This window comes from Diabrotica virgifera, chromosome 9, assembly GCF_917563875.1.
Source record: "Diabrotica virgifera virgifera chromosome 9, PGI_DIABVI_V3a".
NCBI classification, from domain to species: domain Eukaryota; kingdom Metazoa; phylum Arthropoda; class Insecta; order Coleoptera; family Chrysomelidae; genus Diabrotica; species Diabrotica virgifera.
In genome coordinates this window covers 8,614,482-8,631,616 of record NC_065451.1, presented here as the reverse complement: position 1 = coordinate 8,631,616, position 17,135 = coordinate 8,614,482, and the positions used below count along the sequence as shown (strand labels likewise).

The 17,135-nt window shown below is 31.2% G+C and overlaps 1 protein-coding gene across 5 annotated transcripts in view; it reads right to left on the bottom strand.

The window, feature by feature from the left end:
* The window catches only part of LOC114332250 (vasoactive intestinal polypeptide receptor 2), a 784,400-nt gene that overhangs the window by 158,108 nt on the left and 609,157 nt on the right, over positions 1 to 17,135 (bottom strand). Inside the window, exon 1 of one of the 5 annotated variants that reach the window (XM_050661172.1) lies at positions 6,679 to 7,095. The exons of 2 other annotated variants lie outside the window; for them this stretch is intronic. The gene's annotated coding sequence lies outside the window, so the exon portion shown is untranslated. Of the gene's footprint in view, positions 1 to 6,678; positions 7,096 to 17,135 lie in introns of those variants that run through there. 2 more of the 5 variants (XM_050661167.1, XM_050661168.1) reach the window with 2 other exon arrangements.

Below are 17,135 nucleotides of genomic sequence, written 5' to 3'. Positions count from 1 at the left end.
AATAACTCAAAAAGTAAACATTTTATCGAAAAAAATGTTCTAAGCAAAAGTGTAGCTTATAAAAAAACAAAAAAAATGTTGTATCAGTAAAGTATATACATTGAGAAAAAGCAAAGTTGTAGCTCATGAAAAATAGGTTCTTATTTGTCTAATTCCAAATCGAATAAGTCAACGCGAAATCACCGAAAAATTAAGCACTTTTCGGGAAAAGCTTGTTACCATTTTTAAAGTACCTAAAAAGAGATTTATATTTGTTTTTTACAAAAGTTTCTAGCACCAAAAATAAACGAGTTATACTGAAAAAAATTTAGTCCCTTTTTTTGGTAAAAAAAATTGTGAAAGCCTCCCTCTATTTAGCACCCTAAATAAAATTAATCGTTACCACTTTACCATTTATTTTAACTGTATGTATATTGTTTATATGATTTGTAAGTTTGATTGGCTTGAAGTGCTTATTTTTGAAAAAATTTGGTTTTATAGTAAAACAAAATTTTCTAAAAATTTTTGAAAAATTTCCTATTTTTAAAATAACTTAAAAAGTATTAGTGATAAGAAAAATCTTAAAGGGTAAAAAAATATAGGTTTTGTTATTATAAATATGCTAGTTTCATTTTGTTTTTCTGCAAGACAAAAATTGGTTAAGATATGGCTGTTCAAAATTTGCATACACTCGTGATTAGTGACCCGTTCAAGCTTTTTTAACTATAACCCTTTCAAAAATATGCACTTTAAACCGGTGATACTGACAGATCATATAAAAAATAAATAAGTAAGTAAATTGTCTGTAACGCGGTAGCGATTAATTTCATTTGAGGAGCTAAACACGGGAAGACGTGCATGATTTTTTTACAAAAAAAGAGGGCCAAATTTTAGTTTGAGCATAACTCGCTTATTTTTAATGTTAGAAACTTTTATGAACAATTATAATAAAGCTTTTTATAAACACTTTAAAAAAGTTTAAATAGGTTTTTTCCGAAAAGTGCTTAATTTTTCGGTGATTTCACCTTGAAATATTCGATTTGGAATTAGACGCACAAGAACGTATTTTTCATGAGCTACAACTTTGTTTTTACTCGATTGATAGACTTCACTGATACACATTTTTTTTTCAGTTTTTTATAAGCTTCACTTTTGGTAAGGATATTTTTTTCGATCAAGTATTTACTTTTTGAGTTATTTGCGAAAAACCGTCCGAAAACGTAGTTTTTTTGTCGAAAAATAAACATTTTCAATCGAAAATAACTCGAAAAGTATTGACTTACGTAAAAAACTCTATAGAACAAAAGTTGCTTAAAATCAGTCAATTTATCCATTTCCGGTCTTATCTTGAATATTTGTTTTTTCACCCCCGAGAAGGGGTGACTGTCACCCCCCAAGTAAAAGCAACCATCGGCACAATTTCAACTTTGAAGTGGAGGGTAAGTAGAACCTATATCCAAATTTTCATGCAATTCGGAGTTGCCCCTGAAAATTACACGGTATCGTCGTATTTCCGGTTCATTTACTGGGCTACATCTCCTGAGTCCCACTTTTAAAGTCTCTTGCATATCCAGCTAGTCTAGCTCCATCATACTTCGATAAATTATTCATCATCATCCGTCTTAAATTCGTTACAAGACGATATTTAAAGAAGAAGAATAACCCGTTAAGAGGCGAATAAAAAAATAATTATGGAATCTTACTCACATATGCTAGTCTTCTTCGAATAACCTAAGTAGATTTATAAATATATGACAAATTTTTAAACTGTACTGCCTTCCCTCCTAATGGAGTATTTGGCGTTCTTGCGTTTCGTAGCCAAAAGTGAAAGATGGTTGATTGGCTGGATCATCGCTTCCGCTTCTGCTTTATTCCTTCGAAATTTCCTGTACAAGTATTTTCCATATACAGTGCTAGTCAAAAGTCCGTACCCCCCTCGTAACTTTTGAACGGTTATACTTATAATAGTGAAATTTGGAGGAAGGAAATGAACTGACGTATGCTTCTTAACCAGTCATGACAGGTGACGTAAAAGTGACAGATGACTTTACAGCGCCACTGTGACAGATAATTTTAAATGGTACCCTATGGTAAGCGATACCTCGTTTGATAGGTATTGAAAATACCCATTCAGCTATACTAATTTTGTTTGAGTTTAAACTCATTTGTATGAATAAATGAAATAATATAAAATTGTAGTTTCGCATTTAATTAATAAAAATTCAAACCTCCGCCTATGGTTACTTGTCAAAAAGGTTGACGTTGACGTAAAAACTACTAGAGAGCTGAAAAATGTCAACTTTTTTGACAAAATAACCATGGGCGGACATTTGAATTTTTAATAATTAAATGCGAAACTACAAAGTTATATTTATTTCATTTATTCACCAAAATCAAAATCAAATTAAACCCAAAAAAATTAGTATGACTGAATAGGTATTATCAATACCTTTCAAATGAGGTGTCACTTGCCATAAGGTCCCATTTAAAATGATCTGTCACAGTGGCGCTGTAAAGTCATCTGTCACTATTACGTCACCTGTCATGACTAGTTAAGAAGCGTACGTCCGTTTATTTCCTCCCTCCAAATTTCACTATTATATGTATAACCGTTCAAAAGATACGAGGGGGGGTACGGACTTTTGACTAGCACTGTATACATTTTAATTGAAAATAATTATTTTTTTGTTCTGCTTCATTCCAGAATTTATATGCCTTTTCCCAAATTACGAAGACACGTAATAATTATAGATCCCACTGGATCTATAATTCGTCGGTTTCAAGTTACATCCCCCCTGGCTATTTTATAGCGATCTGTCAATAATTCGATACCTGGAGGGACATGAACCCAATATTCTAACACTTAATAATTCCATTTCTTAGATCATTCCGTTACATCATCTTGTCATTACGGCTAAGTGATCGGAATATACCTAATTGATCGGGATATTCCTTCTTTATTAAATAAAATTAGGCGGTATTGAATTCTAATTCCAAGTGCTTATCTGATTATTGGGGTATTGGGTAAACAATATTTTAATTAAATTATCTGCGAGGGTTGATCCCGTTTGAATAATATAATTCAATGTAATTGAAAATATTGTATTAACGGTATAATCATTTTGTAATTCCTTCGCATGGATATTGATGACAAGATTTTGAAGTAGCAAGACAACTTCTATTATTCTGAAAGTGATTTCTTGTGGCATATCTAATTGAATTCACAATACATCCATAACCTAATGAAATCAGGCTATTACTCCAGGCTGTGGGTGAAAAATAGGTCGATTTCAGGATATAATTCAGGATTTTTTGAAACCTATCAGGTGTTGTAAAGGACGATGCCAGGAATAACTTCTATTAAAATGTGACCAAAAATATTGTGAGCTTTTTTTTATTGCGATTTTCATTTGTTAAATTTGCAATTTTTAAAGATTTTTAATTTTGCAGCTTAGGATATTGATTCTAGAGAAAAACTTTTTAATAGAAAGTTGTAGTAAATTAAAAAACCTACAATTTGAGGTACGGTAAGTTTAATTTGGTTAATTGGTTATTGCAAAACAGCCTGCGAAAGGTCCAAAATGGCCGTTTTTTACAATTGCATTATTGATTGTTCAAATAATTTTTTTAAGCTTTAAAATGAAGATCTTTCAATTCCAAGCATAAAAAATTGTAAAGCTAGATTAACGAATTTGTTGCTTAGATATTATAAATTTTTTATCCCAAGAGGTCAAATGTCGAAGGCTATAACTTTTTGAAAAAAAAATCGTAGAGAGTTGGTGAAACATCTAATCTCCTTCTAAAGAGTTATATTTTCATATTCTGATGTAAATAAATGCGTAAAACATTTTTAAACCTCTAATTTTTGGGTTTGAAAATAAGAGGGCAAATTTCGTTATAAACATTTAGAGCTGAAGCGGCCCTGTACACCCTATGAGTTTCTAACTTACAGATTATTGTTGCTGAAGACAAAACGAAGATTTAAAAAAAAATAAAAATTTTCTACAACCAACTGAAGCCGAGATAATTGTTTTTTTTTCTTAAGCCTTAGTGCCTTTATTTATAACAATTAAGAAATTATTTTACAGTCATTGACTAAAGAAAGACTTATATTATCTTAAAATAAAAATTATTATAAAATATAATTACATTTAATTATTAAAAATTATTTTTAAATTCGGTGCTTTTGCGAGCGTCCAAATTTTGCAAATTGCCCGGCTCGCTTCAAATCCGCGCCGTCGGAAAATTTTACGTAACTTGTATTAAATTTTGACAGAAAACAATTTAATAATATTACCGTTATAATATACAGTCTATTTACCACTGTATTTGTTTTTCTTGATAAACTATTATATGTGAAATTTCATTTCTGAAGAAATAATATTACAAAAATGATACATATATATATATATATATATATATATATATATATATATATATGAAATATATAACTATATTTTTAATTTTTTCATTGTTATATAAATATAATAATAATAATGTTACTTCTTACTATAATATACAATATAAAACTTTTTCTTCTTGTAGTGACTATTCTTTTTGGATTTCACATATAAAAGTTTATCAAGAAAAACAAATACAGTGGTAAATAGACTGTATATTATAATGGTAAAATTATTAAATTGTTTTCTGTCAAAATTTAATACAAGTTATATAAAAATTTTCCGAGCGCGCGGATTTGAAGCGAGCCGGGCGATTTGCAAAATTCGGCCGCTCGCAAAAGCACCAATTTTAAAAATAATTTTTAATAATTAAATGTAATTATATTTTATAATAATTTTTATTTTAAGATATTTTATATGTCTTTCTTTAGTCAATAACTGTAAAATAATTTCTTAATTGTTATAAATAAAGGCACTACGATTTAAGAAAAAACAAACAATTATCTCGGCTTCAGTTGGTTGTCGAAAATTTAAATTTTTTTATAAATCTTCGTTTCGTCTTCAGCAACAAGAAACTCATAGGATATACAGGGCCGCTTCAGCTCTAAATGTTTATAACGAAATTTGCCCCCTTATTTTCAAAACCAAAAATTATCTCGGCTTCAGTTGGTCGTAGAATTCTTTTATTTTTTTATAAATCTTCGTTTCATCTTCAGCAACAATAATCTGTAAGTTAAAAACTCATAGGATGTACAGGCCGCTTCAGCTCTAAATGTTTATAACAAAATTTGCCCCCTTATTTTCAAACCCAAAAATTAGAGGTTTAAATATATTTTACGCATTTATTTACATCAGAATATGAAAATATAGCTCTTTAGAAGGAGTTGGATGTTTCACCAACTCTCTACGATTTTTTTTCAAAAAGTTATACCCTTCGACATTTGACCTTTTGGGATAAACAATTTATAATATCTAAGCAACAAATTCGTTAATCTGACTTTACAATTTTTTTTATGTTTGGAATTGAAAGATCTTCATTTTAAAGCTTTAAAAAATAAAAAAAATTATTTGTACAATAAATAATGCAATTGTAAAAACGGCCATTTTGGACCTTTCGCCGGCTGTTTTGCAATAACCAACTTTCTATTAAAAAGTTTTTCTCTAAAATCAATATCGTAAGCTACAAAATTAAAAATCATTAAAAATTGCAAATTTAACAAATGAAAATCGCAATAAAAAAAAGCGCACAATATTTTTGGTTACATTTTAGTAGAAGTTATTCCTGGCATCGTCCTTTACAATACCTGATAGGTTTCAAAAATTCCTGAATTATATCACGTTTTTTCACCCACAGCCTGGAGTATTAACAAATTATGGTAAAATTAGGTGATTTTCAGGAATTATTAGAAGCCCTGTAAATTAATTAATAGTGCTAAGGTCTTCTCTGCTGTATTTTTGATCGCTGAATCGAATGCGACTAGTCGTGATTACTCAAAATATGTTCTTATTTTGTTAATAACAAAATAATTGTTTATTCGCCGAAAAGCTCGAAATGCGTTATCTACAGCAAGTTTGTAGTCTTTTTCATAGTATTTTGATACGCTAAATCGATTGTCATTAGTCCTGATAGCTTAAACCACGTTTTGACTATGTTATTAATAAATTATAGCAAAAATAACGGTTTATAGTACGTTTACTCACGGTTTTTGCTCTAATTGTTAAAAAACCATTTGGAATGACATTAAATTTAGCATGCACGTAGCTAACATGTCAAACAAAACAAGTGATATTGTGCCGATGTGTGCTTTTACCCTGGGAGTGAAAGTGCTTTTACCCCGTTTCACAGAATATCCACATATATGTAAACAAACACGTTTTATAAAAAAAATTCGGATTTTACAACTACTTTTTAAGGATTTTTAGGAAAAAATCCGCCATTTTGAATTTGCAAATTGTAATGTCAGATTCGGGTTCAGCATAATCAAAACTTAAATAAAAACATTTTTTATCAAAATAAAATGTTGAATTCACCCATATTCTTTACATTATTTATACAAAACAATTGTTATTGTTTAAACAATTAATAAACAATTAGCGGCGAAATTTGTGAGTAGAACTTTTTACTTTAACATATTTATAAACTAACAAAAGAAAGTTTTAGAAAAATATAACCTTGTTTGATTTTTTCCGAAACATTGTATCTTTTCGTTCTAATTGCACTCCCCTACTATACAGAGATGCAAACGTTTACACAAAATCATTTGTATTTTAGATTTGTTCTACTAGTTCATTTACTTACTATATATAATTAACTTTTCTGAAAGGGTATTCTTCACTCAAAGAAAATTCTCCACATTAAGTACATTAATACAAAAATATAATTAGTTTAGACCCTTTGATCAAAACACAGTATCACTCACTTTCTCGGTATCGTAAGTAAACTTGTCAACCTTGCTCCTCCGGTTATTTACAAAGCACTCTCAGAATTTGAATAACAAACAAAAACACACTCCCAATAACACTTTTGAGTCCTCGAAATCCTCGAATACAAAAAAATTTGTCTTAGGTCGTTATTAGCGGCACACCCGAATAAGCCACCGCGATATAATCTTCAGAAATTAATGTGATTATGATAATCCTCACCGTAAACAATACCGACTGAGTCAATAAAGAGAATTAAATGTTTGAGAACTGCGATAAAAAGTTGTATCGTAGATATATCATCGAACTTATTAGTTATCACACTTTTCTTTTAAACAAAAAAAAATCTTGGATTATGATAGATAGTTGATAAAGTATACAAATATATATGATGGTGATTCATCAAGTTCAATGCTTTTTCTTTAATTTGGTGATAAGAACGACATCGTACTCTAGAACGACATCGTACTCCCAAAAGTAGCAGATGTATAACATGTGTTGTATATTAATGACACTTAGGTATAGATTAATATTAAAATCTATAAACATTTCAGAACTGCTTTATTATTTATTTTAAGATGACATAACATCTCTAAAGAGTGTGGGAGATAGGCAAATGGCCTGCAGACTTACAAAATGACTATGCAGGGTATCCAGAAACTCTACCAACAAACGAAGACAGCAGATTCCTCAGATAATTTTAAGAAAATTTAACCCGATTCATCTAGTCCGAAAATGCTTCCTAAAGGAGATATAGCTATTTGAAGATGGCGTCTGGTAATTAGTTTGTCTTAAATATCTGCAGAACGTTTCTATTAAAAAAAAAACGAAAATTTGTACACACATTTATCTTCCAGAGATAAATCGATTACAATTTTTTTAACAATTTTTTTCGTGCGGTCGATATTTTCCGAGTTAATTGTACTTACAGTAGACGCCTATATTTTTGACTCGTATTTTGATATTATTCCACGTTTTTTTTGTATTGTAAAACTATACAAATTCTTTTAACCACCTAAAGTCCTGTGTTTTGGCTATCTGTGGGCAAATTCAGTCAAATCGATGGACATGTATTTTGGCAATGGAGGAAAATGTAAAAAACGGCATTTTAACGTTTTCTACTCTAAAATTTGATCAAAAACTTGTTTTTAATTAAAAACCTGTTATTACACGTTATACATAATTACATTTTTGAGTCCTTACTATTAAAACATTATTTTTCTATTGATATTTTACGATAAAAAATGCAAATTTGTTTAAATAAATACCAAATCACTATAAAATTCTTGTGGACCCCCACTTACAATTTGTGAGCCTCCATTTTTATTTCACGCCAACGTAGACTCTCGTTGAGTCCCTCGTGGACTCCTGGGGGTCCATCTGGACCACTTAGGGAGTCACTGATCTAGTTGGTGGTCGTCCTCTGATTCGACATGCATCTTGTCTTGAGTAGCAAGGTTTCTATCAACACGTCCATTATTGTTCTTCTTTTTCTTCTTCTTCTTCTTCTTATTCTATATAGGCAGTACTGCCTGTTTTTCTTCAACGGTGCCTTTCATTCTGCCCCTAAGTTGTCATTCCATCTTTTCCTTGGGCGTCCTATACTTCTCCTGCCTAACGGTGACTTGTCTCTGGCTATTCTTACTATCCTTGATTCAGACATCCTGCTTATGTGCTCATTCCACTCTTCTTTTCTGTTCTTTACCCAGGTATTTATACTGTCTACCCCACATATGTGTCTGATTTCCTCACTTCTTGCCCTATCCTGTAGTCCTTTTCCAGCAATCCTTCTTAAGATCTTCATTTCGTTGGATTCCAGATGTCTTCGTGTTTTGCTTGTATCTGGCCCGAATATAAAAGTCAGCTCTAATAACTGACTTTTATATTCGGGCCTTTGTTTCCAATCTTAGGTGTTTGTTTTTCCAAATTGTGTCGTTTAGGCATCCGGCCGTTCTACTGGCTTTAATTATTTGGTCATTTAACTCTTCTTCGATATTGTTGTCGGCTGATAGATTAATTTCCAGATATTTGAAAGCCATTACTTGTTGTATAATTTGATTGTCTAACTTTAATTTGCATCTTATTGGTTCTTTGGCAATTACTAAGCTTTTTGTTTTTTGGGCTGATATTTTCATATTCGTTATTGTTGTATTGATCAATTAAGTCATAAATATTGTCAAGAAAATAAAAACAGCAGATATCTATCTTAAATGCTTTATTGATTTATCGTAAAGTTACAATGTCTTATATATAAACTTATGTTATGTTGATAAAAATAGATCTCGTCATTTTTATTTCTGTTTACACTCTTTATTTACTTGAAATGTGTTGTCAAACAGTACGAGATAAGTCTTGAAGTGTTACCAGGAGTTATACTATCGAATTGAGGCAATAAACTGACAATAAAATAAACACTGTAAACTTAACCAATTTGTTTAAAAAGGTACATATTCATTAAACTTTACTTACACTTTATTTAGTATTGAAAGAGTTTTATATTCGATTAGAGTAATATGTGTATCATTCTCAACAGGCCATTCCTTTGCCAATCGTCACTTCGTCTTTTGTCTTTCTCTCAGCTCTTATGTCTATTCCCTCGCTCCAACTTTTCTTTGTCTATCTCGTTTTCTGTTTCCTTCTGGTTGACATTTTAGTATTTATTTTGGTATTCGTTGTTCATCCATCCTTTGTAGATGTCAGAACTAGATAAGTTGTTTTGTTAATAAGTCATTCGTGACTGTTCGTTTGATGTCCATTATTTCTCTAATGCGTTCGTTGGTAATCATTTCTCTTCTAGATTTTCCTGCTCCTCTTCTCCAAAAATTAATTTCCGTTGCTCTTAGCGTTGCAGTGATCTTTCTTTCAGTGGCCATACCTAGAACAGCCGTATATAGTAGATAATACTTTTCACTATGGTCTCGTATATCCTTATTTTTATTTTCTTTGCTGATAGATTGGTCCCATAAAATACTGTTTAACATTGTGATGGGTTTTTCTTTCCTAGCGCATTTCTTTTTCTTATGGCTTTGTCTAAGTTTCCATCGTGCGAAATATTGATACCTAGATATTTGTAGTCGTAACAGTGCTTTACCGTGGTCATATCGTCTTGCAACAGAAGATTAGAGAGAAGAAAGAGGCTAGAAAACGGTATGACGTCTAAAGTAAAAAAGATAAGAAGACATACAAGGTAGCAAAGAGGGAATCACATTGTGCCTACGGCACGTCATCTTCTGGAGTTTCGAGGATTTTTGGTATTAAATTGATAAAAACGGATTATTTATGCCTTTTTGGAGTCGCTAAACGCTAATACGTCAATCAGATCCGACCCACGGAGCACCTGGTGCCTAAGGTTATTCATCTTCTCGAGTGTCGAGAGTTTTCGGCATTAAATTAATACGAATGGATTACTCATGGCTTTTCAGAGTTGCTGAACACGAATACGCCATCACAACAGACACCGGAGCACCTATCGCCTAAGACACATCATCTTCTGGGTTTTCTAGACATTTCGGTACTAAACAAAGAGTATTTTTCCAAAGTATGAACTAAATCCACTGGGACCTAATGTCCATAAGGTTTGTGCGGGGTACTTCATTATTGCCAATTCAATTTTCGCTATACCATATTCCGTTGTTTTTAGGGTCAATATACTAAGAGCACAATTCTCCAGTTAAGCAATTTCGAAGCATATTTAGTAACTGAAAATTGTCAGTGTTCTGCCAGGGATTTTCATTAATATTAAGCGCAGATTAGGAATCTCTGGTGTACCGGGTGGCCTTTCAAGGTTTATTGATCTGGGAAAATTGATCTGGGAACTATACTGGCTGAAATATATTGGCTGGAAGCCAACCAAGCTTTTAAAGTATTAAGATAAAAGTCAAACCGTCCAGCGATTAAGTACTGATTAATCGCTGAACTGATCCTAACCAGCCGAGTATTGATTGGCCTGTTCCATCTCGATCTTCGTATAGACCTCCTATCCTATTTTGATGTATGTATATGTACTAATAAAGCGCCGTGTTTGTCACATCAATTAACTCTATTTATTTTTGTTCGTAGATAACAAACAGTGGGTTTTGGCTTTCTAGAAACTCCGCAAGGTTTTTATTTCTAAATGAAAGAAGATTCGTGAAACAAGTTTACTTTAGCCAAAAAGGATTTAACTAGTTCATTAGAATCTTTTTAATAAATTCTATTCCGTTGAGAGTTTAGCGACATTCTTTATACAAGAAATTCATTATCGAAGATTCAATTTTCGCTACACCATATTCCGTTGTTTTTAGGGTCAATACACCAAGAGCACAATTCTCCAATTAAGCAGTTTCGAAGCATATTTAGTAACTAAAAATTGTCAGTGTTCTGCCAGGGATTTTCATTTATATTAAGGTGATTCACTCAACAGGTAGCAAAAACGCGTTCCAAGATTGCGGCTGTAATTTTGAATATTGTTTAGAGATATTTGGCACACGTATTCGTAATATAATAAAGAATGGCGGTACAGAGCCCAATTTGAAAAATATATTAATATGTGGAAATTACTCTGTAATTAAATACAATATTAAAGAAACGAGCCTGTACCGCCATTAACAAGAACAAAAAAATACACTTTCTTCAAATAAACTTTTTTATCCGATGCCTAGATTTTGTGTCATTTTGGAACTACTAAAATTTTTTATTTCATTAGTAGTTCCAAAATGACACAAAATCTAGGCATCGGATAAAAAAGTTTATTTGAAGAAAGTGTATTTTTTTGTTCTTCTTAATGGCGGTACAGGCTCGTTTTTTTATATTGTATTTAATTACAGAGTAATTTCCACATATTAATATATTTTTCAAATTGGGCTCTGTACCACCGTAATTCTTTATTATATTACGAATACGTGTGCCAAATATCTCGAAAAAATATTCAAAATTACAGCCGCAATCTTGGAACGCGTTTTCGCTACCTGTTGATCGCTACTGTTTCCTCTTAAGCGCAGATTAGGGGTATCTGGAGTAGCGGATGGCCTTTCAAGGTTTAGATACAGCGAGGTAGTTGTACTGAAAAATTGATCTGGGAACTATACTGGCTGAAATATATTGACTGGAGGCCAACCAAGCTTTTAAAGTATTGAGATGAAAGTCAAACCGTCCAGCGATTAAGTACTGATTAATCGCTGAACTGCTCCTTACTATCCGAGTATTGATTGGCCTGTTCCATCTCGATCTTCGTATAGACCTCCTCTCCTATTTTGATGTATGTATATGTACTAATAAAGCGCCGTGTTTGTCACATCAATTAACTCTATTTATTTTTGTTCGTAGATAACAAACAGTGGGTTTTGGCTTTCTAGAAACTCCGCAAGGTTTTTATTTCTAAATGAAAGAAGATTCGTGAAACAAGTTTACTTTAACCAAAAAGGATTTAACTAGTTATATTTAGTAACTGAAAATTGTCAGTGTTCTGCCAGGGATTTTCATTTATATTAAGCTCAGATTAGGGATCTCTGGAGTAGCGGGTGGCCTTTCAAGGTTTAGATACAGCGAGGTAGTTGTACTGAAAAATTGATCTGGGAATTATACTGGCTGAAAGATATTGGCTGGAGGACAACCGAGCTTTTAAAGTATTGAGTTAAAAGCCAAACAGTCTAGCGGTAAAGTGCTGATTAGTCGCTGAGCCGGTCCTTACCAGCCGAGTATTGATTGGCCTGTCCCATTACTACTTGGATTTAAATAGTGTGTTAGAATCCTTTTTTAATAATTCTGTTCCGTTACTTTACAGAGTTTTGCGACATTCTTTATATGTACAAGAAATTCATTATTGCCAATTCAATTTTCGCTACACCATATTCCGTTGTTTTTAGGGTCAATATACTAAGAGCACAATTCTCCAGTTAAGCAATTTCGAAGCATATTTAGTAACTGAAAATTGTCAGTGTTCTGCCAGGGATTTTCATTAATATTAAGCGCAGATTAGGGATCTCTGGAGTAGCGGGTGGTCTTTCAAGGTTCGGATACAAGCATATACTCGTATATACAGTTGGCAGCACTGTCGTCTGGATACGATTATAATTTTATTAATCCGAGAGTTAGACACGAATATAATGTTGTATTTACACGGAGATGATCGTTATCTTTTCAATTTATATTGTGTATGTCTGGAAAGGGAAACTGGAAAGGAAGAAGAATCTGGAAAAGGAGAATGTGTATATATTATTTGGATACATTTGAAATATTTGTAATTTTTGTACCGAGGTCCAAATATACAGGGTGTAACAAAAATACAGGTCATAAAATTTAATCACATATTCTGGAACCAATGTGGACATAAAAAAAGTTACAGCCCTTTGAAGTTACAAAATGAAAATTGTTTTTTTCGAATATATCGAAAACTATTTGGGATTTTTTATTAAAAATGGACATGTGGCATTCTTATGGCAGGCACATCTTAAAGAAAAATTATAGTGAAATTTGGACACTCCATAAAAATTTTATGGGGGTTTTGTTCCTTTAAACCCCCCTAAACTTTTGTGTACGTTGCAATTAAATTATTATTGTAGTACCATTAGTTAAACACAATGTTTTTATGACTTTTTTTCCATTTAGTACTTTTTCTAAAAGTCAGTTTTTATCGAGATATTTCTAATATTTGTCAAATCCACCTATGGAGACTTGGTAATAATATAAAAATTTATTTATGATTTACATTTTTAGGGATATTTTGAACCATATTAAAAAAGAAGCCACATCTCGATAAAAGGTGCCTTTTCAAAAAAAAATACAAAGAGGCAAAAAAGTTTTAAAAGCACTGTGTTTAACTAATGGTACCCGGAGGGACCGCAGACGTTCGGATACAATTAGCGTCTCTTTGCAAAGACAATGACGTCAAGTTTGCAAAGTAACAAGACACTTACTCAACACACACACACTACACATTACACTTGAGTTAGTGATAAGTTATACAATTACGTGGCTAAAGGTTCTAGTTCTAAACCAAGGCCAGAATCAGAGAAAAAAAAACTAATGGCAGTAATATTTTAATTGAAACGTACACAAATATTTGGGGGGTTTAAAAGAATAAAACCCCCATAAAATTTTTATGTATACATATTGGAAAATAAGCCTCAACTCGATAAAAACTGCCTTATTGAAAAAATACTAAGAGGCAAAAAAGTTTTAATAATATTGAATTTGGGCGTTGTCATTGGGCAATAGCCACTCGAGCCCTGCGGGCTCTCGTGTCTATTGCCAGACAACAAATTTTCGAAAAACTATCGCATTATTTTCAATTTATTCTCACTCTCTTGTGATATTATACCCGAAAAGTTTCCCCGGAAAATGCGGGTTTTAAAATTAAATTGTTAATTAAAAATTTACGGTCGCTATAATAACCACAATAATTACGATACATAAGAATAACTATGATTTTTGTATAAAAAGACACTGTACCTATCTAATGTACTTTAAAGAATTGAAATTTGACTATTTAAGCTTCCTCAGGAATATTTTAAAATTTAAAAACAATTTTTTGGCTTATAATCAAATAGAATATCTCGGGAAATATTAAATTAAATTAAATCATAAAAACGTTATTGGAGAAAAAGCGGCAGGACGCTTCCTCTTAAGAAAAAACGTTTAATTGTGATGAGTGGTTCCTGAGACACAACCGGTCAAAGTTGACCGGGATTTACAGCAAAGATATAAACAATAGGGTCATACGTTTTGGACCATTACCTTTTTAATTTTGTCCTCTTTCTCCACACTAATTTTTATAACTTTAAAATATTAATAACATATATTATTATAATAAAAACTATCATTATTACGAGTGAAAATTGCCAAAAATAGCAAAATTCCACTCAAAAAGTTGGTTGGAGAAAATGTAACCTCAAAGTTCAAAATCGGTATACGTTAAAAAAATGCATTTTATCGGCTTCCCATGGACCAATTTTCTTTATTCTTTTTTTGTTCCCAAGTAACTAGAGTAGAGCCATCTAACTAACGCATTATTAAATGTCAAAGTTGCTTTTGTTTTGTTATAATAAATTAATTAATTTATTGTTGTTCTGAAGCTATTTTCTTGTGAAATTTTTATAATCAACTATTTCTAATGGGAATAAGCCACAATTTTACCAAAAAAATGATTTTATTAACGTTTCGAAGCCCAAATCGGGTTTCGTTTTCAAACTACAAAATGCTACTAAAATAAACAAAAATGTTGTTGCTAAGTAAAAAAATTCTTCTAATAATTTATTTAATCTGACTCATTTATATTGGCAATTCAGACGTATATTATACATTTTAAAGTAGAAGACTTTAAAATGATATCGATATTTAAAATATAAAACGATTTGGGCTTCGAAACGTTAATAAAATCATTTTTTGGTAAAATTGTGGCTTATTCCCATTAGAAATAGTTAATTTATTTATTGTGACAACATTTTTTAATTAGTTTAAATAAATATTGTTTAAATAATTATACAGCTTTCAAATGAGAATATTTGTTTTTTACGTTAAAGGGTACACTAGTAGTAAGTTTATCTAAAAATAGTCTACCACTAGAAAAAATATGTAGTTTTCTTTTCTTATAAATAAATTAATCTATTATAACAAAACAAAGCAAGTTTGACATTTAATAATGCGTTAGTTAGATGGCTCTACTCGAGATATTTGGGTACAAAAAGAATGAAGAAAATTGCTCCATGCGAAGCCGAGAAAATGCATTTTTTTTAACTTTGAGATTATATTTTCCGCAACCTAATTTTTGATTGGAATTTTGCTATTTTTGGCAATTTTCACTCGTAATATCGATAGTTTTTTTTATAATAATATGTGTTATGAGTATTTTAAAGATATGAAAATTGGAGTGGAGAAAGAGGACAAAAATTAAAAGAAGATGGTTTAAAAACTATGATCCTATTGTTTATATCTTTGCTGTAAATCCCGGTCAACTTTGACCGGTTGTATCTCAGGAACCACTCATCATAATTAAACGTTTTTCTTTAAGAGGAAGCGTCCTGCCACTTTTTTTCCAATACCGTTTTCATGATTTAATTTAATTTAATATTTCCCGAGATATTCTATTTGTTTATAAGCCAAAAAATTGTTTATAATATTAAAATATTTCTGAGGCCGTTTAAATATTCCAATTTCAATTCTGTAAAGTACATTAGATAGGTACAGTATCTTTTTATACAAAAATCATAGTTATTCTTATGTATCATAATTATTGTGGTTAGTATAGTAACCGTAAATTTTTAATCAACAATTCAATTGTTGCTAAACTGTTCATTCAATTTTCATCGGTTTCTGGAATTATAATTTATACGAAAAGAGCTTTTACATTACCAAGTTATTCAATTATTGATAAACAATTATTTATCGAAAATTTTAGTTGAAAATTATAGATTTTGTTGAAAAAACCCGCATTTTCCGAGGACAATTTTCGTCGGAGCAAATCGTGAAAAACATATCTCTATGCAGAATTCATTTACGGTGAATTTTTATTCGGGTGTTTTTGGCGTAAAGTTAAAATCTTTGGAGTTATAGAGCAAAAATTGAAAAAAACACGATTTTCGGGCGACATTTTGTTTATAAAAAAAGTAGCACATGATCTGCGGACTTTGCATACCTATATTATTAATATATACAATCATAAGATTCGATTTCAGCAATAAAATTGCTGGTAAATAACTTTTCCTTGTATTTTGCTAAATAGCCCAGAGTATAGATTAATTGGTTATCAACAATATATCCATAGCAATAGTAACATGTAAATACTTGACTATGTAACAGAATAAAATAAATAATTTTGTTTACTTAAGCAATATATCTAAAAAATGTTCTATTAAGCCAAATATCGTCTCTGCAAGCCCTATACCAAGTTCACTTGGAAAAGAAAATTTTTACCCATGTCACCCGGTCCTAATACGAATAAACAAGCTTGTTTATGTGTCTCAGACTTTCCAAATAAAGGAGAAACGACTTTTTACTGACAGCATGAAAAACGTATCAACTTTATCACAGTTCTTTTAACCAAAGCTTTCACTTGATTAAGCAAAATAACTAATATTTACGCTATAAAAGCAAGTTTACTGTCTTATCTAGAAATTTAAATTCAATAAAAATTTTAAGGCAAGCCGCACACCAAAGAAACATGATACGAAAAACATGAAACATGAAACGTAAAACATGTTTCATGAAAATAAAACACTGCTAAAAAAACCTCAAAGTCCGCCTACCAATGAAACGAGTGTGATTCATGCTCATGACTTATTTTTATTTTCGGAGAGTTTCATAAATGGCCGGACGTATATTTGTTTAGCGGTGTTTTATTTCCATGAAACGTAATTTACG